The sequence below is a fragment of the Lagenorhynchus albirostris genome, chromosome 3 (assembly GCF_949774975.1).
Source record: "Lagenorhynchus albirostris chromosome 3, mLagAlb1.1, whole genome shotgun sequence".
In the NCBI taxonomy this organism is placed as follows: domain Eukaryota; kingdom Metazoa; phylum Chordata; class Mammalia; order Artiodactyla; family Delphinidae; genus Lagenorhynchus; species Lagenorhynchus albirostris.
Genome location: NC_083097.1, coordinates 102287402 through 102311733, shown reverse-complemented (window position 1 = coordinate 102311733; position 24332 = coordinate 102287402). Strand labels below are relative to the sequence as shown.

The 24332-nt window shown below is 37.4% G+C and overlaps 1 pseudogene; it reads right to left on the bottom strand.

The window, feature by feature from the left end:
• The window catches only part of LOC132517890 (regulator of nonsense transcripts 1-like), a 123779-nt pseudogene that overhangs the window by 84981 nt on the left and 14466 nt on the right, over window positions 1–24332 (bottom strand).

Sequence of the window (24332 nt, the reverse complement as noted above, 5' to 3'; positions counted from 1 at the left end):
GTCTCTCAGAAAGCAGCTTCTTTTTGCCCTTCAAAGGAAATAGTTGCAATATTTCTGAGAAAGATATATCCTGGATTATGGAAATTGAGGACATTAGAACACAAGATATTTTATGGCTCTGGAGGAAAAGTACACATTGCAGAAAAACATGAGTGGTGGTAAGATATATGATGATAACTCACAGCCAGACAGCTACCTGGCCAGTATTTTTAAGGCAATGTCTTCATTTTCCCTGGAAGAGTTTCTCACCCACTGTCTGTGTATGTGTCAGATGGGAGGCAGGGAGGCAGGGTGCCCAGGACACTAGCTTTGGTGCTCCTTTGTGATTTTTGATTCAGTAAATTACTATCAATAGCTTTGTGACTTTGAGCAATTTATTTTACCTTGACAAGCTATAGTTTCTTCATGTGTACAGTAGGAATATGAAAAATTTAATATTAAAGAATTTAGTAAGGATCACATGAGATACTGTGTGCAAAGGACTTGGCACAATGTTGGGTATATTAAAAAAAGAAAACTTTCAGGACTTCCCTGGTGGCACAGTGGTTAAGAATCCGCCTGCCAGTGCAGGGGACACAGGTTCAAGCCCTGGTCGGGGAAGATCCCACATGCCGCGGAACGGCTAAGCCCGTGTGCCAAAACTGCTGAGCCTGCGTGCCTAGAGCCCATGCTCTGCAACAAGAGAAGCCACCACAATGAGAAGCCTGTGCACCGCAATGAAGAGTAGCCCCCACTCGCCGCAACTGGAGAAAGCTCGTGCGCAGCAATGAGGACCCAATGCAGCCATAAATAAATAGATAGATAGATAATAAATAAATTTATAAAAAAATAAACTTTCAATAAATGTTAGTAGTGGTAGCTGTTAGGGTTCAGAAATAAAGACCACACTGATTTTTCAGTGCATGTGAACACATGGGAGACATGCTTCAATTGAAGAAGTCTAAGCATTGGGCCTAGAAAATCCAAGCTCAGATACTCATTTTTTTTGCTGTTTATTCACTGTGTGACTGTGAACAAGTTACTTAAATTCTCTGAGCCTCAGTTTCTTCACCTGTAAGTTGGGCAAAATAGTATCTCCTTGCTGAGTTGTTGGGGAAAAAACAGCTGGCATTATACAGGTTTGATTTATTTGTTGAATTGAAGTTATCATAGGAAAAGTTTAGATGTAGGTTTCTGGCTACTTACAATGAAACAGCCTAAAAAATAACTGCATATTATATTGATAATATGATGCCATAATATACTATAACATACAGTAGCAGCAAGTATGTGTTCAGTACATTGTGATGATTCCAAATGACTGGCCACTCTGCTAGTAGATACACTAGTAACATACGTGTCATCTACAGGGCAATGGAGGTCTCTGGTAATTTAAACGTGGAGTCAGCAAACTGTGACCCATAGGCTGAATCTGGCTCACTGCTTGTTTTTTAATGTTTAATTTTTAATGTTTTATGTTTTTTATTTATAAAAAATTTTATTGGAGTATAGTTGATTTACAATGTTGTGTTAGTTTCAGGTGAACAGCAGAGTGAATCAGTTATACGTATATCCACTCTTTTTTAGGTTCTTTTCCCATATAGGCCATTACAGAGTATTAAGGGCTTCCCTATGCTATACAGTATGTCCTTACTAGTTATCTATTTTAAAATATAGTAGTGTGTATATGTGAATCGCAATCTTCCAATTTACCCCTCCTCCCCTTACCCCCGGTAACCAATAAAGTTTTATTGGCACATCACCACACCCATTTATGTTTATGAGGTTCCTGTGGCTACTTTCTTGTGAAAAGGAAGAGCTGAGTAGTTGTAACAGAGACCATCTGGCATGCACAGTCTAAAATGTTCACTATTTTGCAGAAAATTTTGCTGGCTCTTGATCAAAATTAATAAAATACATAGAAGTAGTTCTGTAGCACAGTAAATTTATGGGTTAGAAACATGTTGAGAATAAAATTCCCAGAGCAGTGATACCACTTTAGGAGATCTCGCGATGTAAGAGCTTTGGAACTCTATCTGGGGACTTGAGACAACTGTAGAGACCCTTATTTGCAACCTGTCTTCAGAATTCCTTACATACATGTAGAAGTCAAGGTACTCACAGAAAAAAACAAGAAACAACTGAAAAACTACTGACTTTTATGCTGCAAGTTAGAGAACTCGGAAGAGGTTTTATCTAGCAGAGAAGTTTCTATGAACCTTCGTTTATTTTCTGTGATTGACCTGTCAATAAGGTATAAATCATCCTGCCCTCTCCTCACCCTTGTCTCAGGGTACCAAATCTCCATTTATAGTTAAGTCATAATAAGCTGACATCTATCTGTTAAAAAAGAAATTAAAATTCCTAGACTTGCTACTCCTATCACATAGAAGTGACTTCCTCCTTTGTGAACAAATATTCATCATCACTAATGATTGGGGAAAACACTTAAGTTTAATACAAGAGAATTTTTACCCAGTCAGTTGGCAGAATTATGAGTAGATATGAAAATTGACACAACCACTGTGGAAAATATATTCCTCCTCAAGTTGAGCATTCATCACTTATAACCTGGCAGTTCCACACCTAGAAATATATTCCAGAGAAACACTTGCATATGTAGAATGGGATAATATTTGCAGCACTGCTGTTCATAATAGGGGTTAAAAACAACCTGGAAACCACCTACCGCCTATCAGGGGAGGAGTAGCTGAACAAACTCTGGATATAGAACTATACAGCAACTCAAAAGACAGGCAGTGCAGTGCCATGCAAAAAATATATTCATGTCTTAGTAATCTATTAAGTAGAAATTACATACACCATGATACCTTTTCATAAAGTGAAAAATAATGATATAAAAATGTTATTTTTTAGGAATAAGGGTGGAATAAAAACCACATAAAGGGAAGGTGAGAGGCTGATGATCAAGGAATTAAAGGTGAAGTTTCATTTCAGGGGGCTAGGGGGATGGGATGGGAGAGCACGTAGCTATTTTTTGATTATTATTAAGACCCTAGCTTTTGTTTTGAATAGTGGAGTTAAAGGAGCTTATTTTATTATTAAAAGTAAATAAATAATCAGTTAAATCAGTAAAGCCAGTCATGGCCATCTTGGACGGTAAGAATATATTGTGAGTTAAGTGATAATTATCCATCCTGTGCACTTGAATTGAAAAAGAAACTGTAAAATGGCTAGAATGTAATCTGGTTAAGGTGCTAACTTGGACTCCACAGAAAGCACCTTGCCACTTTCCAAGCTAAAGATTTACCCAAAATATTTTGTTACCTACATTTGGAATTGTATCCCCCCAACTCCCACCCCTACTATCCAACTTCTGGCAAAAGACCAAGAAAAAAAAGGGTAATATAATCTAAAGTTGAGGGAATTCAGGCAAAACCATGTTAATTCTTTTGATTATATCTGAAAGTATCTCTGTGAACTTGGGTTAATGATGACCTAAGGTAAAATTGTCTTCACTCCTGACCTCTTTCAGATGCGTATCCCAGAGCAATCAGAATAATGTTATTTTTACATCTGTCGCTTCAGTCAAGTGCAAGGCTAAGTGACAGCGTGTAGTTTTGTAACCATCACTGAACAATGTCACTGCTTTAGTCAACAACGACTTACAGTGTCATTCTATCAATAAGGACACAGATAATTTTTCTTTCATTAATTAATTAAAGAAAGCAGCCCACCTTTTAAAAGTAATGAGATATTCCAAATGTTATCAGCTTGAGTTCAGCAGAAGGCTGTATGCATCTGATTGGAAATGCAGTTTCGAAGTTTCTGATCTTTAAGTTTCTGGCTTCCCTTTCTACCGCACAGGACTACAGTATCTTACATGTACTAATGTTATAGCTTTTAAAATCGATAGCAAATATCATCATCAAGACAGTTTATTTAAAAACAGCGAACAGTGGCTATAAGCATGAGTTCTACGGCCCACGTGATAGAGTTCAAATCCTAGATCTACTGCTTATTAGCTTTTAATTTTGAGCCTGTTATTTAACTGTCTTGACCTAGGTTCCTCATCTGTAAAATTGCATAATACCTACTTCATCAAATTGTGAGGATTATGTGAATATATATATGTTATTGTATATGTTTACATATATGTATATGTTACATATTACATAATATATACTGTAGGACATATGTAATATATGTTTTTACATATGTAATACTATGTAATATGTGTATATTATATGTTTACATAGGTCTAAATTTATATATATTAGAATAGTGATTACTGCTCTATAAATATTATATAAATATTTATTGTTATTATTAAATATATAGTTTCTGTTAGCTTCTAAAGTATAACTAAAAACAGAAATAGAGGGTGAGGAAGTGGTGCTATTTCTAGACATACCAATAAAGCCATGATGACATGGGGCTACAGGAAAGACACTCATGTTCATTGAGCTCCTACCATATATCAGGAATTGTGTTAGGTCATTTACATTGTTTTATTTAATCCTCATCACCATCAGTAAAATAACAGGTATTATACCCATCTTACAGATGAAAAAAATGAAAACAATAGAAATCGTGACTTCCCTAGGGTCACATAGTTACTTAACGGTGGTACTGGAATTTTATGACCCTAGATAACCGGTATATTAAGTCAAATGTCAGTTTTTATGTTTTTTGAAGTTAAGTTTCAGTCACATTGTTATTATCATTAAGTAAATAACATAACTGAGTGGCATTTTAAAACATAATCTCTGAAGTCAGAAAAGGAGATCTGTGTTTGAACCATGGAGCTTATTGGCAGGGTGAATTTGGGCAAGTGGCCTATTTTTCTGAGTCTGTTTCCTCCCTTCTAAATAAGGCTACTAAGCCTAATTTATAGGGCTGTTGTGAGCATGGAATGAGATAATGTATGGAAAGTTCTCAGCGTAGAACTTTACATATAAGTACCTATATATATAAGTATATATGTACTTACACATTACATATGCATATAAGTAATGCAGAGTACATATAAGTAATGCAGAGTAAAGTAATGCAGAGTACATTACTTTACATATAAGTAATGCTAATAGTCTTCATTATCATCACTATTATTTCTGCAACTTCATGTCTAAACAGCTATCTGCAGAACCACACACATGCCTGTGTGCGTGTACGCGCACACACATAAACACACTAATAACCTCTTCTGTTAGATGGAAAATTCATATCATAGGCACAAAGTGATTAAACAGTACAACCTTGGGTTTCTAGTTGGGGAGGACGTGGGGTGGTGGATGACAGAGGAGCTGACAAAGCATTAATGACTACTATGCACCAGAACCTTTTTTAGTTCTGTAAGCTTAAAAGTTGCTCTTTTCTTTTCAAAATCTTTGTCAGAAACTATTTTTGGAATCATTTTAGATATATGGAAAAGTAGCAAAGAGAGTACAAAGATTTTCCTTACACCCTTCATCTAGTGGTAACATCTACATAGCCATGGTATATTTGTTAAAACTAAGAAATTAACCTTGGTACAACACTATTAGGTAAACTACGGATATCATTTGGATTTCACCAGTTTTTCTACTAATGTCCTTTTTTTGGTCCTGGATCCACATTGCATTTAGTATGGTTGATTTTGAATCAGTCTTTTCCTCCTATGTTTTCTTTCCTTCTCCAAACCACTTTTTGACTTTTCAGAACAGAGAGCACCTCGTGCAGAGAGATAGAGCAATAGAGTAAGACTGAAGAGGCCCTTCCAAAGAAACAGACAGTTAGAACAAGTGTTTTGGAGTGTCTCTATGCTGCAGCTTTTGAACAGATTTTTGCAGTGATGTGTTAGAAATAAAGCTTTTGTGGGGCTAAAGAACTGTGGTGAAATATAAGAGGTGGGAGGAAAATAATATAAAAACTGAGTGATGCTAGCTGTTATTTTGTAAAATTTGTTTAATCATATATTTTAAAAATAAAGTTGTGTGTTAATAGTATTATGCCAACATTAATCTCATAGTTTTTAACAAATATACCATGGTCATGTGGATGTTAACACTAGGAAAGTTATGAAACTCTAATGGTTATTTAGGCAAGTTATGGTTAACAGTCAAGTCACTGGATGTTTCTCTGTTACATAAAATCTTCCCTGGCATGGAAACTGCAGGAAGGCTTCTCAACCCTTTCTATGAGGCTAATGTTACATATGCACACACTGTAGGCCAATCTTACTTATGAACAAAGATGCAAATATCTAAATAAATTATTAGCAAATGGAAATAAGAATCACATCATAACCAAATAAAGTGTGTCTCAGGAATGTAAGGATGGTTTCATATCAGGATATCTATAGATGCAATTCATCAATTAGTAAATTAAATAGATTAACTGCGAAAATCCATATGATCAACTAAATAGATGCCTAAAAAACTCCATTTGATAAAATTTAGCTTTAATTTTTTAGTTAAAAAATATCTATTAAGGAGAAAAACACATTTCCTAAAACTGACAATGGCTGTCTACCAGAAACCTATAGTAAGCAAAATATTTTATGGTAAATTATTAAAAGCTTTCCCATTCAAGTCAAGATATACACAAAAATACTATCATCACTTGTCTTCAACACTGTACTCAAGGTCCTAACCTATGTAATAAGAAAACAGTGTAGAGATAGTGATATTGGAAGAGAATAAGCTCTCAGTATTTGCAGACATTAATTTTGGACCTAGAAAATCCAAAAGGTTGAAAAAAGTATATTAGAAATAGGAGGAGACATGAGTATATGAGTAGGTTGCTGGATATGAGATCCATATACAAAAACAGGTTTTCCTACATATCAAAAAGAATCAATTAAAAAATATGAAAAAAGAGCCCATTCATAGTAAACAAAAATAACAATAAAAAAATCCCACAAAATATATAAAAATAAAACTAACAAGAAAGGTGTAACATACATATGGAAAATTATAATACTTTACCAAAGGACCTAAATGAACAAATTTAAACATTGATTTTTAAAACTATTCATTCCTGTAAAATTCTGTATACTTAAGGCATTCCTAATCCAAGTTCCAACAATTATTTAAATGGATATTGACATATTTATGTTTATATATTAGAGAAAATATACACAATGATATATTTTTAAATTGAGATATAATTGACATTTAATGTTATATTAGTTTCAGGTGTATAACATAATGATTCGATATTGTGTATACTGCGAAATGATCACCGCAATAAGCCTAGTTAACATCTGTCACTATACAGAGTACAAATTTTTCTTTTCTTGTCATGAGAATTTTTAAGATCTACTCTCTTGGCAACTTTCAAATATACAATACAGTATTATTAACTATAGTCATCGTGCTGTATGTTACATCCCACGACTTATTTTATAACTAGAAATTTAGACGTTTTGACCACATTTACCCATTTCACCCCCCCCACCTCCATAGTCAATGATATTTTGAAAAAGAAATAAAAAAGAGGAGCAATTGTCCTCCTAACTATCAAAACATACTAGAGTAATTACAGCAGTATTATCTTGGTACATGAATAAATACATAGATCATGAACAGAATAAACAGCCTGGAAGTAGATTGTGTATATGGGAGTAATTTATGATAAATGTAGCATTTCAAATAAATGGGGACAAGGTAAAGTATTCAATAAGTAATTTGTGACAGATGGATAGTAAATTTAGACCTTTAGTTAACACCTTACACAAACAAATACCTGATGAAGAGCAAAGCATGAGAAAATATAAAAATATAAGAATATTTAGGATATTTAAAAAAGACCATGAGATGATAAAAGACTTCCTAAATAACACAGAAAACCATAAAATATGATATATTTGACATGATAAAAAATTTTTTTCTTTTCTTTTTCCCCTTCTTTCTTTTTAAAGTTTGTTTGTTTGTTTGTTTGTTTTGATGTGGACCATTTCTTTAAATTCTCCATTGAATTTGTTACAATACTGCCTCCGTTCCATGTTTTAGATTTTTGGCCGCGAGGCATGTGGGATCTCAGCTCCCTGATCAGGGATCGAACCTGCGACCCCTGCATTGGAAGGCTAAGTTCCAACCACTGGACTGCCAGGGAAGTCCCCAAAAATGTAAAATTTTTTTTACAAGAAATGTTATAAACTTAAAAGGCAAATGAGAGATTGAAGAGAAATAATTTAAATATATTTAACAGACAATGGATTAATTTATGGAATATATACAGAACTCCAAAAATATCAGTTAGAAAAAGACAAAAGTTTTTTTTAAACAGTTAAAGGATTCAAAGTGAAATTTGGAGAAGAAATACAAAGGAATGGCAAACCTATGAAACAGTTTCTCAGCGACATTAGTAATCACTGAAATGCAAAATTAAAACAATAATGAGTTAATGACTCCCATCATATTGATGCATAGTCTCATGAGCAGATGATAATGTGAGGCAACAGACAGGTCCACATCACCAGTGAGCCAATAAACAGAGCCGTTTTGGAAGAAAGTCAGCAGTATCTATCAATGGTTAGAGATTGTAACTCAGAAATTCTCCTAACAACCTCTTCTGTGGAAAACCACGCACTATGAACATATTCACAAGGCTATTCAGATGACATCACCTGTATGTTCAGAAAGATCACAGTGTTGGCCAAGACTTATAAAAACTGTAAGAAATATATCAGTAGGTATTAAGCATATTCTAATATTTCTGTAATTGAAATATTTCATCATTAAAATGAGATTGATCTTTATGTGCTGATATGAAAAGATATCTAAGACATTAGAATCTAATTGACAAAATGTCTACAATATGGTTCCATTTCAGTTAAAAAAAAATCCCAGTGCTTTTGTACAAAAGCGACTGCTCAAAAGAAGTGCCAATTGAAAGTAGGTCGATGGGGAGAGGTGTGAAGGGGACCATCACGTTCAAAACTCTCACGGTGAGAGGATATTTCTGTAATTTATGACTTATGTAACTGCTAAATGTTCTTCACAGAGCCCTTTACTCCTAAACTAGCGTAAAGGACATTTTCTCCATAGCCTCTAGTCAAAACTAAGAGTGTTCCAGCAAGGTGGTGGAGGGAGGGAAGAAGGAGGGTGTATGTGTCTCTCTGACTGCTTCCTCTGTGCAGAAATTCTGGATTTGTGTGACCATCCATCCATAACTTTCTTTTGCCTTATTAGCTACAAAGTAAACAATTTCTGCCCAATTTAGTTATAGAGACATGTATACCAAAAGATGCTAAACAAAGGGGCTTCATGCAGGGATTTTTCAGGTGTTTCAAGGTTTTCCTCAGTGAAAAGATACAGGTTATCTTTTAGCAAGGGCAGGTTACTTAGGTATATTTTCCTCAACAATAGTGATCACATTCTATTGTCTGGTCTACTTCCAACTATCTAACTTTTACCTGGTGGTGCTGATTGTTCCCAAAATCTCTGGCACAGTAGATTTTTAATAAATGCAGATCAAATGTCTTATTCAACTTTGTATCTCCAATGTCTAGTAGGCGAGCAACAAATATTTGCTGAATACATGTTAATAAAAAACAATGTATGCGGAGAGGTAGAAAACAGAACCTTAAAAAGTTTATTTGTGGAATGCAATTAAATAAACATACATACTAGTTCATATATAACTATGGACATGTTAGTTTACTATGTTAGGTGAACTGTATACAGTTTATTCCTGTATATTTATTGTTTTTTAAAAACGTGTTAATGGAACTCTTTCAGTTATTGTTAAAGATAGCTTTCTGACTCAGGTGTGTCAAAGTGAGAAGTGTAAAGCGATTTCTCATACCCGGAGTGAGTAGACCGTATGAGCAGTACTCCTCACTGCCAGGAATTATTATACCTTACACCTCGTCTCAGATTAGTTACTGTCTGCTTGATAGATTTCACATTTTAACAAAATGAATGTCTCTCAGATGAATGTAATATGCCAAGTATTTTTCTGTTTTCCCTTACTCTTTTGAAAAATTTTAATGACACAGTGTTTTCCTTTCCTAAATCAGCACTGGCAAAAGGAAACATGGGAAAAGCAAACAGCTATGACTTCTCACAATTTTAATTTAACATGGATGTGGAACCACTTTGAAGAAGGGATGGGTTTGATTATACTCCTAATCCCTTCTGGTCTTAACATTTTATGACCATGTGACTACTTCAACTGATTGATAGTGCAATCAGCTAGGCGAATGTCGCTTATTAGATTAAAATCTATGTAAGGTGCTTCCTTTTTATCAGGTATTTTTACCCCCAAGGAACCATTCTCAGGTGTTCATTCTAGTGATGGGCCAGTAGCGGAATAGTCATCTAACTAGGCTCCAACCTGAAGCCCCTGGGTTGTTTTCTCAGTGAGGATGCAGCTCTCCACAGTGGATAGATCAGAGCTCTGTCATTTAGGGGACTCTGGATTCTAATTCAGGGTTTACTACTTATTAGGTACATGGCTTCTGAGGTTCAGTTTCCTGTCTTATAAAACAATGATAGTAACACAAGTCTCATAGGGTTACTGTGAGCATTTACATAACCTCAAGAAGCTTTGAAGATCCTTGGACCGTGTGTTTAAGATTTGTGCTCTTGTTCTCAGCACTGCTTGGGCTGCAAGAACACACTGGCCGAACAACCCTACAGTATACCCACAGCAAGCCCACCCCACCAACAGAGTCACGGAAGGGATCAGCCTGAACTACTTGTGTCATTAGTTTATCTTGGCACCCCCCAGTCCATAAACAAACCCATTTATCTCTGCAGTATTGAGATTCATCTGAAAACATCAAGGGTATGTCAGCAATAGATTTTAGTTCTGAGAAACTCTATAAACACCTATTACTGTAGCCCAACTAAAAAGTCTAGGAAGCTTAGGTTTTAGCAAGGACCAGGACCCCAGGCATTTACTTGGTCTAACTGTTCTAGTATTTCCTTGTCTTTTAAAAGTCATCCCTTAGAATTATCCATCAAGTTGTTTTGGTCCATCTGGATAGAGTTTTAAAACATGTCACAAGCTAAGCCTTAAGATAAAGAAATCATCTTGAATTAAAGTTATTTTTAAAGTCCTGTAGATGAATAGCACAGAAAATTGAATATTTAAAATGAGTATTTAATTGAGCCTTAATAATAATTGAAATGGCCAATGGCGAGTTATTGCTTCAATAGCATTGATTATTAAGAATATTTATTGAACTTGAATAAGCATTACATATAGGGCTATTCCTTAATTAAGTAAAATTATACAAGCAATAAATATATAATTACATTTCTATCAATTTATAACAATTGTATCATTTTTAGGCCTGTTTCATTTAACAAGATAGAGGCAAATTAATGTCATGAAGCAATATTCCTAATATTGACCATAAATATTCACTGATATATTATTATAATATTAATGAGATCTAGATTACATATGTAACAATTACATAATTTGGGATTTGCTACAAAGTAGTGAGACTCACCTTTTTAACAATAAATGACACCAAGAGTATTTAAACTTACTGGATGTTGCCTCCAGCTGGACTAGTTTTAGCATAATGCTTTTAAGAATCTGTCCTCACAATTGAGCCCTTAAAAATGCACAGTACCCTTCTTTTCTTAGCTCATAAGCCCATGTAACTCTAACTGCTAATCCTTGCATAGCAATACAGAATATACAAAGTACTTTAAAAAATTCCTGGGCTTCCCTGGTGGCGCAGTGGTTGAGAGTCCGCCTGCCAATGCAGGGGACACGGGTTCGTGCCCCAGTCCGGGAAGATCCCACATGCCGCGGAGCGGCTGGGCCCGTGAGCCATGGCCGCTGAGCCTGCGCATCCGGAGCCTGTGCTCCGCAATGGGAGAGGCCACAACAGTGAGAGGCCCGCGTACTGCAAAAAAAAAAAAATAAATAAAAATACCTAATTAAAATCTTGGCATGTAAACTTTAATCAACACATAGCATTATGCATAATGGACATAGCACAACCAAAAGAAATACCTTCAATAAAATAGATCATGCTCTAGTAATTCAAAAGTATTTTTATGCTGCTCTTATGAAACTTGGCTTTGTTTTGTTTTCTTTATACATATGTATGTATGCATACATAATAATACATTTACTGCAATATCTGTGTTCTCAACCTCTTTTAACTAGGAGGTCATTTGGGAATTCAGACTTGCTCAGCTTGGCAACTGTGCGGTTTCTAGAACAGTGACTTACAAATAATTGGAGTTCAATAAATATCTGTGGAATTGAATAAATTATTCAAAGTATTTAAAAGATGAAGCTGCACAGGTGATGGTCTAAGCAGAACTAAGCACAGGCTACTTTTTAATCTGCCTACATTTTAGGTAGATTTTATTTTTATTCCTTTAACATCATAATTACATCTGAGGCAAATCAGAAGGCAGTCTTTCAAATGGCAGCCCTCATTCATTTCCAACTCTGTGTGTGTGCGTGTGTGTGCGAGTGTGTGTACGTGCACGCACACACACACACATGCAGTACTGTATCTCTGGACATATATAAAATCCAGCAGCTTTGCAAGTTCCTGCTAATGAGGACTCCGAACACAGCAGAAGTGTTGTTTCTATAAATCAAACTGAAGAGTGATTTATTTGGAATTCACGCCTTGTTTTGATTCTATTCCTCTAATGTCTAAGGCATTACCCTGTACAAGAGGCTGCTTCCTCCCAATGGTTATGAGATATTCTCATGAGACCAAACTCTGTGACAACTGCTTGTGAGAAAGTTTCTCAGAAGTAGAGGAAAGTGTATGTACAAGAAAGTGGGGAGAGGGTGGAGAGGAAGATAGAACTTATCTAGTAGATTGAATCTTTACATTAAATGGAAGGCTCTTCATTAATGTAAAAATGCACAATTAGGTATCACCTCTGAGCTGCATACGCACTTAACTGATATTATGGGTGTGTTTCTGATGAGAAGAAACGCAATCTGACATGGGTTGACTTAGGTCAAGATCCTCAGTAATTAAGTTGAGTTGAAAAAGGCTTTCTCTTTTCTTATTGTGTAAATATTACCAGCATTTCATAATTGACCATTCATTTCAGTTCCAGAGCCTGAACGTGCACATGTTTTTGTGTTTTCTGCCCAGTAGGAAGGTGATTACCATAAAACCTAAGAAGGAGCAAATAGAGCGATTATAAAATGTATCATGTTCTTCACAAGGTGAATAATAATGCACACATTGAAAGTCACCCGAAAGGAGAGGGTGGTGTAAAGTGCAAGTCTTGGTGGACAGATTAGATTATTTGCTGAAGAGTGAAAACAGCAGTTGAGGCTGTTAATGCAATGTACTCACACCCTCTTCACAAACAACATGTAAGTGTTATTATTAAATGTCTGCTCACCTCTATTTTGCCAGCTTTTCATCTGGTTATATATAATCCCAGTTGTTTTTTACCACTGAAAGTGAAAAAGCACTGAGAAAAAAGCCCTTAAAAAAGGAAGCTATGAGCAACCCTAGATTAGGTACAACATTATTCCATGTTTCAATTTCTGTGGACTAATATCAAGGGTCCCAAATAGGATGAGCCCCTATAATGCACAAAATAAGCAGAGATGGAAACCTTTTTCTAATAAAAGCTGTGGTTCTGCTACACTTGGTGAAACCAAATAAACAATGTGGAATTGATGTTCAGAAATGTGTATAAATTATTCAGAATGAAATGTTCAAGTAATATTAACCTAAAGTTATAGTCATCAATTTTGTCCTGACGGATGGCATTGGGTAGTTAGTATTCAAGTGTTACTACATAAATAAAATTGATTTATGCTAACGGAGAAGACGGAGAAAAATTTTTATCAGGATGCCCAAATTCTGTTCCTTCTGGCTTGATCAATCACCTCTCTACTGAACTGTGTATCGTTTTCTTGCAGAATTCTTAGGCGAGAAATTGGGCTAAGGAAAATGAATAATACATTTGCTGCAGTGTTAGACTAATGACCCTTAAGTGCTTTAAAAAAAAAAAAAGGAGCAGCAATGACTGCTTTCCTTATAAACAGATTCTAGCTCTTTTCTCCCTTGCTCTTTCTTTCACACTCTCACTCTCTCTTTTTCTTAGAAAGAAAATAATTAAGTCTTGAGCTGGCTGACTGTTTTGGAGGTAGAAGTGATAAGAGGGTGTGGAATCAATAAAGCCAATCGAAGTACATATGGAGTTACATTTATTTGGTTTCCTTTCTTACTCCCCCCCCCCCATTATCTTGCTTTCCCCCCACTTTCAATCCCATTCAGGGTTGCAGAGTTCTTGTTTGTGTTAATCATATTTCCTGTTCCTGTTTTTATAATGCTATTGTGTTATCATAAAGACATTGATCAAATGGCGACAGGCAAGACAGAAAGCTGTTTACTTTGCAAAAGTAGGAGGGCTCTCCGACAGGGCTGCATGGTTAAAATCTGCCTCACTGGCATTTGTAATGCATGAACAATTTTTCTCTCTCCCTGGGAGGGTCCCTAAAGAGACACAACAGTGGCTCAAGTTTCTGTACGCAAATATCTTTTTCAAATTTGCATAGAACAGCAAAGGAAAGACAAATGCCTACATTAAACATGCTTTTTAAAAGGAGCTTGCACAAAGATAATTAAAGAGAAAGGCAAAATCCTGGCTGCATAATGTAGGATTATTTTGAATTAATTTGTTCTAAACCCATTGTAACAACACTTGAGGTGGAAATGAAGTATTTTGGGATTTATGAAGGAAGAGAGGTACAGCCACCATCGTGTGTATGTGTGTTGTGTGTGTGTGTGTGTGTGTGTGTGTGTGTGTGTGTTAGTTGAGAATGTAATTGGTAGACAGCTGCTGAAAATGGAATTGTTCTCTAAGAAAGTAGTCATTTACAAACTAGCGTGGGGTCATGTAACCTCATTATTCTCTTTGCAGTTCCCATTAGGTCAAAATAGCAATCCTCCTAACCATCACTTTCATTGTAAGAAGCATGGACTAGTTTTGCCCTTTTAACTTGAGCTTTTTATTCTAGGGAAGGATTAGACTCTACATCACCACTCTTTCTTTTTCATTTCATTGCCATTCTATCTTTAGGGGAAATCAGCCTCACATTGTGTTATTCTTATGTCCCTAAGTAATGTTTCTTAAAAAAAAAAAAAAAAGATGGATCCCTTTCAATAAAGCAGCCCTGGTTTGATGGAACTACCAAAGTAAAAAGAAAAGAAAAAGAACTTCATTATTTGAAAAAGCCACATGGCATTATAGCAGTCAAATCCCTAAAGTCTGATGGTGAAGTCATTGATGCATTATTCTTCTTAGGCTCCTCTTCTTTCAAATAAAAAATGTAAAGGAAATGATTTAAAGCCTAAATAATATCACTGGACAGGAAATAAAAGACATGCCTGTCTTCCCCGATGCTGAAGCTAGGAAAATGTATACCCTAATGTATATTTAGGTAATAGATCTCAGTGTCAGATTTGTCCAAATTGGAAGTACTCGACAGGAATACACACACACACACACACACACACACACACACACACACACACACACACACACACACACACACACACACACACACACACACACACACACACACACACACACACACACAGTCAAATATATATACACAGCCTTTAAGATGGACCCAACTGCAAATCTTCCCAGGTTCCATTGCCTCACTTTTTTGCCTGAGTGCATGACTGAGAGAAACATATTATAGGTATTAAATTGGAGGCATAATAAGACCCTCTAGCCAATAGTAACATAGCAACTGCCACCAACCTTTCCATAGAGCTACATAAATGTCTTTCAAACACCTGTTTCCTTCTGCCACTTTCTCATTTCATCAGTCATTATGGTCTAATGATTTTATTATAAGGATGAGTCTTTCTACAGAGGTTAAATGGATCCAATTTACAGAAAATGATAATCATAGGAGAGTGGAGTGGTTGGACAGAAGTGGCTACCACTGGTAATTGCTTTCCCGAAGACCCCCTCTAAAATTCCAAGCAATAAAAAGCTCCTTGGCTAAAGTTATTGCCGACAGAAAATCTTATTTATTTAATTATATAAATAAGTAAAGTATTATCCCATAATATATTATAAAAGGTCAGTTGTATTTTGGTTCCCAAGCACCAAACCCGAAGTTCTTTTTGGATAAGATATATTTCAACCAGATATCAAAGGTTTTAGTTGCCAGTGACAGCTGGTTATGGGAAAGCAGAGCTTTACAAGGGAGGAAAAACCTAAACATCTGGCATTCCTCAGCATTTGTAAGTTCTGTTTTGAGATTGCAGTCACCCAGGGACGAGGTAGGTCAGTGCATCTTCTGGGAGCAGGGAAGGGCTGGGTTGTCTACTCCAAAGTTTTAGTGTTCAATTAGAAGAACACATGAAGAAATATGAAAAAATAAAATCCCAGGGGAAGCCTAAGTACCTTTTCTTACTGTCATTGTTCTTGTTACTGTTTTATCAAGGAAATGTCATAAAGAGGATCTTGTGTAGTAGTGACCGGAATAGTGTCTATGTTTTTAAGGAATAAGATTTTGGCTCCTAACTTATAAGAATAAGGTGTACTTGCCTCTCTCACAAGGGATTTTTTTTGAAATATACTTTTTGAAATATACATGATATATAACATTGTGTAAATTTAAGGTGTACAACATATTAATTTGATACACTTATATATTATAATATGATCGCTGCATATTATATTATAATATGATCGTGAGAAAGAAGGACATCCTGCCATTTGTGATGATGTGGATGGACCTTGAGCACATCATGCTAAGTGAAACAAGTCAGACAGAGAAAGCAAGTACCATATGATCTCACGTGAGATTTTGCAGGTAGGGGGAGCGTGATGGAGAGGCTGGCTGCTGGTAACCTGATCAGTGTTCACTTTTGAGGAAAGCTGACGCAGTCACACATCTTCACTAACCCCCCACCTCCCGCTATGCAACCCCATGCAGGGACTTTCTGTCCTGAAAATGTTCTCTTGTAAAGGTTACATGGCTTTTGTTACATCTTACCTATTTGAGCTTAACATTTCCCAGAGGGAATTACAAAACGCTCTAGTGTTGACAAAATTTAGGAGACACCTCAGACCTAGAAGCAAAACATTTATAAATCTGTGTAAGGCTCATCTTTGCCATTGTACATTTTTGCCCCTTGCCTTCAATTTTAGAAATGTTTTAAAATCTTGTCCTCCACTCTAAGGGGACCCACTATCTTGACTTACATTTTCCAATTTACAGACACACACAAAACCTCTTAGAATAAATGAAATAATTAAGTGGAGGGCTTTGTGAAGCTTGGTGGCAGAAAGAATCATATCAGAAAGCATTGTTGGTATTCTTTGTGGATCAGGATTCAGCACAATTTTGTAACTTCTGTGTGGCTTCTCCAGTTGAGATAACTTCAGCATCCATCCCACTGCTCTTTTCTGCATACCCAGTTTTGCTGTTAATGGTCTCCAGCTGTAGTTGGCTTACTTTACCAGTTTTGTTTTATGCTCTTATCTCTCATCTCTGAAGTAATTGCAAAGACAGTGGAACTTGGGACACAGCTTAAGTGAGTAATAATGATAAGTTTGTCCCTTGACTAAGTAGCAAGCCACCCAACAGCTTCACTTGGTTTTTATAAATTGTACAAGAAAGCAGAAAAATCCGGGCAGTAATTCTGTAGCTTCATTTTTGCTTTGCAAAAGCAATTATACTCCAATTAAAAAAAAAAGATTATACTTCAAAAATATAGAATGTCTAGCCCTTTATTAATATTATTCAGATAAGACGATTACGTGAATTCCTTTGTCAGTCATCAATTAAATCTAGTCAATTAGTGGGTATGGACACTTACCCCTAGGTCTCAGATATTTCCTTCCATGTTTTAAGACTGTATACCCTTGGACATCAAGTTTTCCAAACTCCTTTTTGTATTCTAACTCCTAGAAAGTCAGTGACTCTATGAGTTGCTCTTTATTTATTGGACATCCATTTATTGAGGTTCAATCGGGGCCAGGGACTATTCTCAATATAGGTGATACAGAAGTAAACAAGTGGCTCAAGAACCCTCCTTTGAAGTGGCTTACAAATTAGGTTGTGCAATGGACTAATAAAGTGATAAACACAGTGATTTCAGATGGTGTTAAGTGCTGGGGAGAGAATAAAACAAGTTGATGTTATAGAAAGTGACTTTCTGTCACTGGGGAGGGGGTTATTTTAGGTTGGTTGGTCAGAGAAGGTTGTGCTGAAGAAGTAATACCTCTCTTTGAAACAGTAACACCTGAACGACTAGAAGGAGGAAGCCAAGTGAAGATCAGGAAGAAGAACTGAGGGGTAGGAAACAGCTGTGTGCAAAGAAACTGTGGAGTTTGAAAAAAAAATGAAGCTTTTGAGGCAGGATTTGAATTGGAGAGTGGTAGAAAATGAGGTGGAAGGAACAGTCAGGAAGCAGATCGTGTCAGTCCTTGAAGTCCTGTTAAGAATTCTCCTTAAATTGGAAGCCATTGGAGAATTTTAAGTAGAGATGTGCTGTGATCCTGTTTTCGAAGGTCATTAGGCATAAAGAGTATTGGGAAAGATGCGTTCAACATAGCTCTATATCCTCTGGCAAAGGAGTCAACAGAAGTTAATTTGAGAATTTGGAAATCATACCCATAGGAGACAATCAACATGTTTTCAGACCTTGGGCAGGGGGCAAGACAAATGCCCAAGTGCTTCTCTGGTTTATACAGCCTCACTTTAAGCACTGAAGTTGTTGATGCTATCAAAATTCTAGGAACAGCAGAAACATGAGTTTAAAGTTGACGGAATGCACTCTTATTTCCATCACCAACACTGAATTATTTTCATCTAAAGAAATAAACAAATCAACCCAACATCTCTTCTGATGCTTCTAAGGAAAACCTTCAAGATAGTATGTCTTAAGGTAAAGAGATGGTTGGCTCTCCGTATCAAAGGCTGCAAGAAGCGTCATCATGAACTCAAAAAGATACATACTACAAAGGGAGGGTAGGCATTTTGTGACAGTGAGATATTTCATGATTAAATTCATGAACTACCTGATTTTTTTTTTTTTTTTTTTTTGCGGTACGCAGGCCTCTCACTGTTGTGGCCTCTCCTGTTGTGGAGCACAGGCTCCGGACGCGCAGGCTCAGTGGCCGTGGCTCACAGGCCCAGACGCTCCGCGGCATGTGGGTTCTTCCCAGACCGGGGCACGAACCTGCGTCCCCTGCATCGGCAGGCAGACTCTCAACCACCGCGCCACCAGGGAAGCCCGCTACCTGATTTTTTAATAGAAATTGCTCTTACCCCTCCCATGATAGTGACATCAGCCAAGAATTAAATGTCATATTTCCGTGAACACAGACATTGATTTTTAAATTGCTATCTTTATGAGATATGATTAGCACTTCTGTGTAAGCTGAGAGGCACAAACTCATGTGCAAATTCAAATGGAAATGCTGTGCCATTAGGGTAAATGTTGATTCCTATCAGATTAGTGATCACCGTGCCACCCGTCCCACCTAATACATAAATACACTGTGGGCGAATTGTCACCAGGTTCTGGGCAAGACGTGCATCTGAAACACACAGGTGATGGTCGGCATCCATTTCCACATGAACAAGAAATGCTACAGTGCTAGATATCACGCTGGTAATAAGCCTCATTCTCTCTGTGACTCAACTACTCCCTTGCTACCAGCAGACAATGTAGAGAAACAGCACTTAGTCTTCGTTTACCATGGTAGCATTTAGAAAGGTTCTCATTTGAGTAAATTGCCTTTTCAGTGTACTGAATTGTGCCTGGGGGATTGGAAATAGTGAACACAACTTCCTGAAAGCATCTAGTTGATAATCGGGTGGTAGCCAAGACATTAGAAGAATGTGAGCCTGTTGGAAGGGCAACAGAACCAACTTGTCACAAAGACTCGGTCCAGTTTCCCCACCAACAGGGAACAAGAAGGGACCACCTATTCATTCATTTCTTCACTTGCTCTAAGTATAGTGCTTAAGCATATGGCTCTACAGCTAAGCTATCTAGTTTTGTATCAGGGCACCTTTAGGAATCAGGGACAATTATTTATTCTATCCGTGTCTCAGTTTTCTCAACTGTAAAATAGAAATAAAAAATATATCCCTGAAAGAGTTATCGTTAAGCTAGTGAACATATGTCAGGCTCTTCAAGCATAGTGTTAGCTGTGTTAGCTGCTACTATTCATCAACAAATCTTTGTTATGTACCAATAAATATATTCCCTGTGAGTCACAGAGAAAATACAGTCTCTCTGAGTCACAGTGGATCTACTTTTAGTCATGATCTCCATACCTTCTTTCATTTAAGCTTCTTAATATTTTAGGTAAATTTTCAAACTGTGTATGAATATATGAATCAGCCTATCTTCGTATTAACACTATATCCAATAATAAATTAGGAGGGAGAGAGAAGTGAAGATGGAATCTTATAGTCCAATGAAAACTCGTCTTAGTATTGCATGTTCTTAAATAGTTGTAAAGATTCTTAGAGTCGTATGAGGGGAGAAACAATCCCCCTTATATTGTTCAATACTAATGCTAACTTTGTAGTTAAAGAAACAGGAGTCATGCAAATCATCCTCACTTACGTTCCCCCCAGCCCACATATCTTACTTTTGTCCCATCATTATCTCTAGTCTTATATCTTTGGCCTTGTGAGTATCTTTGTCACTGCAGTACCAGTGAGGACTCTTTCTGTTGCAAGGGACAGAAATACCAACTCAAGGAAAGAGAATTTACTGACTTAGGTACATGTGAAGGCCAAGGGTTGGGTGGTTTGAATGCCGCTCGAATAACATCGCCAGGACCTGGGCTCTCTGCTTCTGTCGACTCTCTTCTCCTCCACGGGGGTTTCATTCTCAGGCTTCACGTGGTGGCAAAAATAGCTGCCGGTAAACCTAGGCCTACAGCCTCCCAGACTTAACTCTAATAGCAAAGATGGTGTCCCCCTCTCTCAAAAGTATCGGCAAAAGTGCCATTGCCGCTCGTTGGTGGCTTGGACCACCTGTCCACTCTGAATCAGTCTTGGTGGTCAGAGAAAGCAGTCCTTTGGGTGCTGAGTCTGAGTCTCAGAGTTGCCCCTGCCGGGAGTGAAATGAATTCCACTTGAAGCATAAAGCCTAGGAGAGGGGTAAGGAAGATTTACAGAGAGGAATAATTAGTGTGTCATCATCAGCACAGAGGTGAGTGAGCAGCAGGCACAACACTGGCTCATTCTACCCATCCTGTAGCTCTGATCCGGCCAAATCCATCCTCAGAGCCCCAAATGACCCTTTCTGCCGGTTGCATAAAATCCAAAGTCTGTTTGTGGCATTCAAGGCTTTTGGCCATCCTCATTTATTTCTTACCATGTCTCCTCTTGCATTCCTGGCTACAGTTTATTTTCAGAGTGTCTCCATGCTCTTTTGACTTTTGATTCCCTGTCTCCCATCCATCTGATTGATATTCTTTAGCTTATTGAGAGACCAGCTCACACGCTACCCTACAACAAGCCAGTGAAGTCAGAATTATTGTTATCTTCATTTCATAGAAGAGGATGTGGAAATGCAAAGAGGGTAAGGAACTTGCCTGAGTTCAGGTTCTCGTCAGGCATTCTGGATCCAGAGCCCCTTTCAACTGTACTCTCTCACTAGTGGAAAGTAAGATGGACACCTTCACGAAACTGTATCCCACATCAACATCAGAGATGCGAAACCGTGTATATAGTAGAGGGAAATGTGTTATATTTGGGATTTTGTTTACCCTGATTTTCTTTACATGGAGGTGATAGTTTTCATGGATAATTTGTTCCTATCTTGGCTACAGCTTGTAAAATGTGACAATCTTGCAGATTAGTGAGAGCTACACGTAGGCTTTGAAAAGTTAAGATACAGTCAATGTTTTAAAACTTCACCGTTTCACTAATTTCACTTTAAAAGTAAAAAAGTTGTATAAACATGTGTTGAATGCTCATGTTCTGCCAAATGTTAGATATCTAAAAGAAAACAAAGCACAGTCCACAGTCTTAAGTTGCTTGTTGTCTAGTTAAGTAGATATAATTGCAAACAAATTGTTTAGTGTCAGTCTTAGAATTTGAAGAAAGTAGTTGATTTTAACTTTTTTTGCCTGGGGGGAGGCGGTTCCAACAACAGCCAAGATTGAAAATGCCTTCACTATTGTGGATGAATGGATAATTATTAGAGTAATACCTTTACCATTTAGTCATTTTTCCACTCAACAGCTATTTATTTCAGGCTCTCTGCTCTGCATTGGGTATAAAATGGTGAACAAAGGAGACATGGTCATTCATTGCCTTCATGGCACTTAGAGGAAGAGGACATTACATAAAAACACAGCTGAATTTATAATTGAACATGCTGTGAGAATTACTGTTAAGGAGGAGAGCCGAGGGCAGTGATAGAGAATATCAGAGGGGCCGTAAATATGTGGGAGGCATCAGTTCTCTAGGAATTGCTTTTCAATCTGTGACCTAAAGAAAGGAGCTGGGGGTACAACATTCCACACAAAGGGACATAGGGAGAAGGTTGCTGATGCAGTAAAGAACTTGGTGCATTCACGGAAAAGTCAGGATCTGTAGAAAGGGTCTATGTCAGGTGAGTGGATGCACATGAGGCTAGAGGGGAAGAAGAGTTTGAAATATAGGGCCTGTGGCATTGGGAAGAACCATGGATTTTAAAGACAGTGGGAAACGATTGGCAGTTTGAAGCCGGGATACATATTCAGGTTTTACCAAGATGATTCTGTGCGTCATGAGAGAGGTTGCAAGCCTGCCAGTCACGAAGGAGTTGTCCAGTGGGGGGCTAGGTTGGGGGGCAGAGGTGGAAATGAAGAGAGGTGGACACATTGACAGCTATTTGAGAGGTAATATCAAGAATGATGCCTAGGGCTTCCACGGTGGTGTAGCAGTTAAGAATCTGCCTGCCAATGCAGGGGATACGGGTTAGAGCCCTGGTCCGGGAAGATCCCACATGCCGCAGAGCGCCCATGCGCCACATGCGCCACAACTACTGAGCCTGCGCTCTAGAGCCCGCGAGCCACAACTACTGAGCCTGCGTGCCGCAACTACTGAAGCCTACGCACCTAGAGCCCATGCTCCACAACAAGAGAAGCCACCTTAATGAGAAAGAAGCCCGTGCACTGCAACGAAGAGTAGACCCAGTTCACCACAACTAGAGAAAGCTCGCACACAGCAACAAAGGCCCAACACAGCCAAAAATAAAATAAATAAATTGATAAAAAGGATGACGTCTAGGTTCTCATCTTTAGTTACCAGAAAGTTCTCGAGATACCATACCTAGAAATCATCATTTAGTCAGATCCCTTAAGAGGTAGGGTGGGTAGTCTGATCCAGGCTAAGGAAATTTCACAACAGATGTTCTCTACTGGATTCCCCTTCTAGTTTTGAATAAAGATCACATGCAGGTATTTCCTGTTGATTCTATGGCTTCTGGAGTAGAATATAATCTTTCCCAAACTTCCCTTTCCTGCCTCCATATTGTTTTCCTTACCATTTCAGCCTGAGAACCAGCTGGAGGAACAGATGCTGTCTGTACTGAGAGGTTTCTGTTGGGAGTCTTGACATTTGCTGACAGCCCGCGCATTAGAATGATCTGCAGTGCTCCCATCTTCAGGTTCCCTCCAGAAAAATCTGTCTTCAGGCTTTCCTCACAAACATTAGGTCTGTCCTCTTGAGTACTCAGTCTTTCATCTCCTGGGTAGTCTCTCTTTGCCTAGGAGGAACACATATGCAAAACCCATATTTTAGCACTATTCTGAACTTGTTCGGAATACGTTCTTTGTACAAAGGACTGATAATCTTTTCCCATTTCCCTGGTTCTCATCATAAACGTTGTGGATTTATGTTGCTATGTCTGAGAAATTCTAATTTCATTTTAAGGAGATATTATTTTGATTAAGTCCTCTCAAATAGCATTTACTTCTTTTATAACTTACTCTGGTTTTACAAGAAGACAGTATTTCCAAAATTGTGAGGTTCACAAATCTCTCTCATGTACACTGTTAGCTATTGATTATCTCAGTAATACTTAGAGGCAGACATTATTATTACCATTGTTATACAAGACAGTTGCGCCTTAGGGACTAAGGTAACTCTGCAGTGTTCTCTGGCTAGAAGATGATGCCGCAGCTCTCATATTCATGACCATATCCCATTTTGTATTTTTCATTTTGATACAGAAACTTATTTACTGTAAGAGGTAATAGTTTGAGATATTTTTGCTATATTCTTTTTGGGTGTTAAGTTGTTTTGTATCATGGCCTCCAGAAGTATTTATAGCAAGTGCTCTAATGATTCCCAAACCAGGCATTCAGAGCATTAGAGCCAAACACTTAATGCCTAGAAGGGTTAGTTTTCTTTGCACCAAGAAAATCTCTGTTTGAGGAGCAGCAGTCTTGACTCCT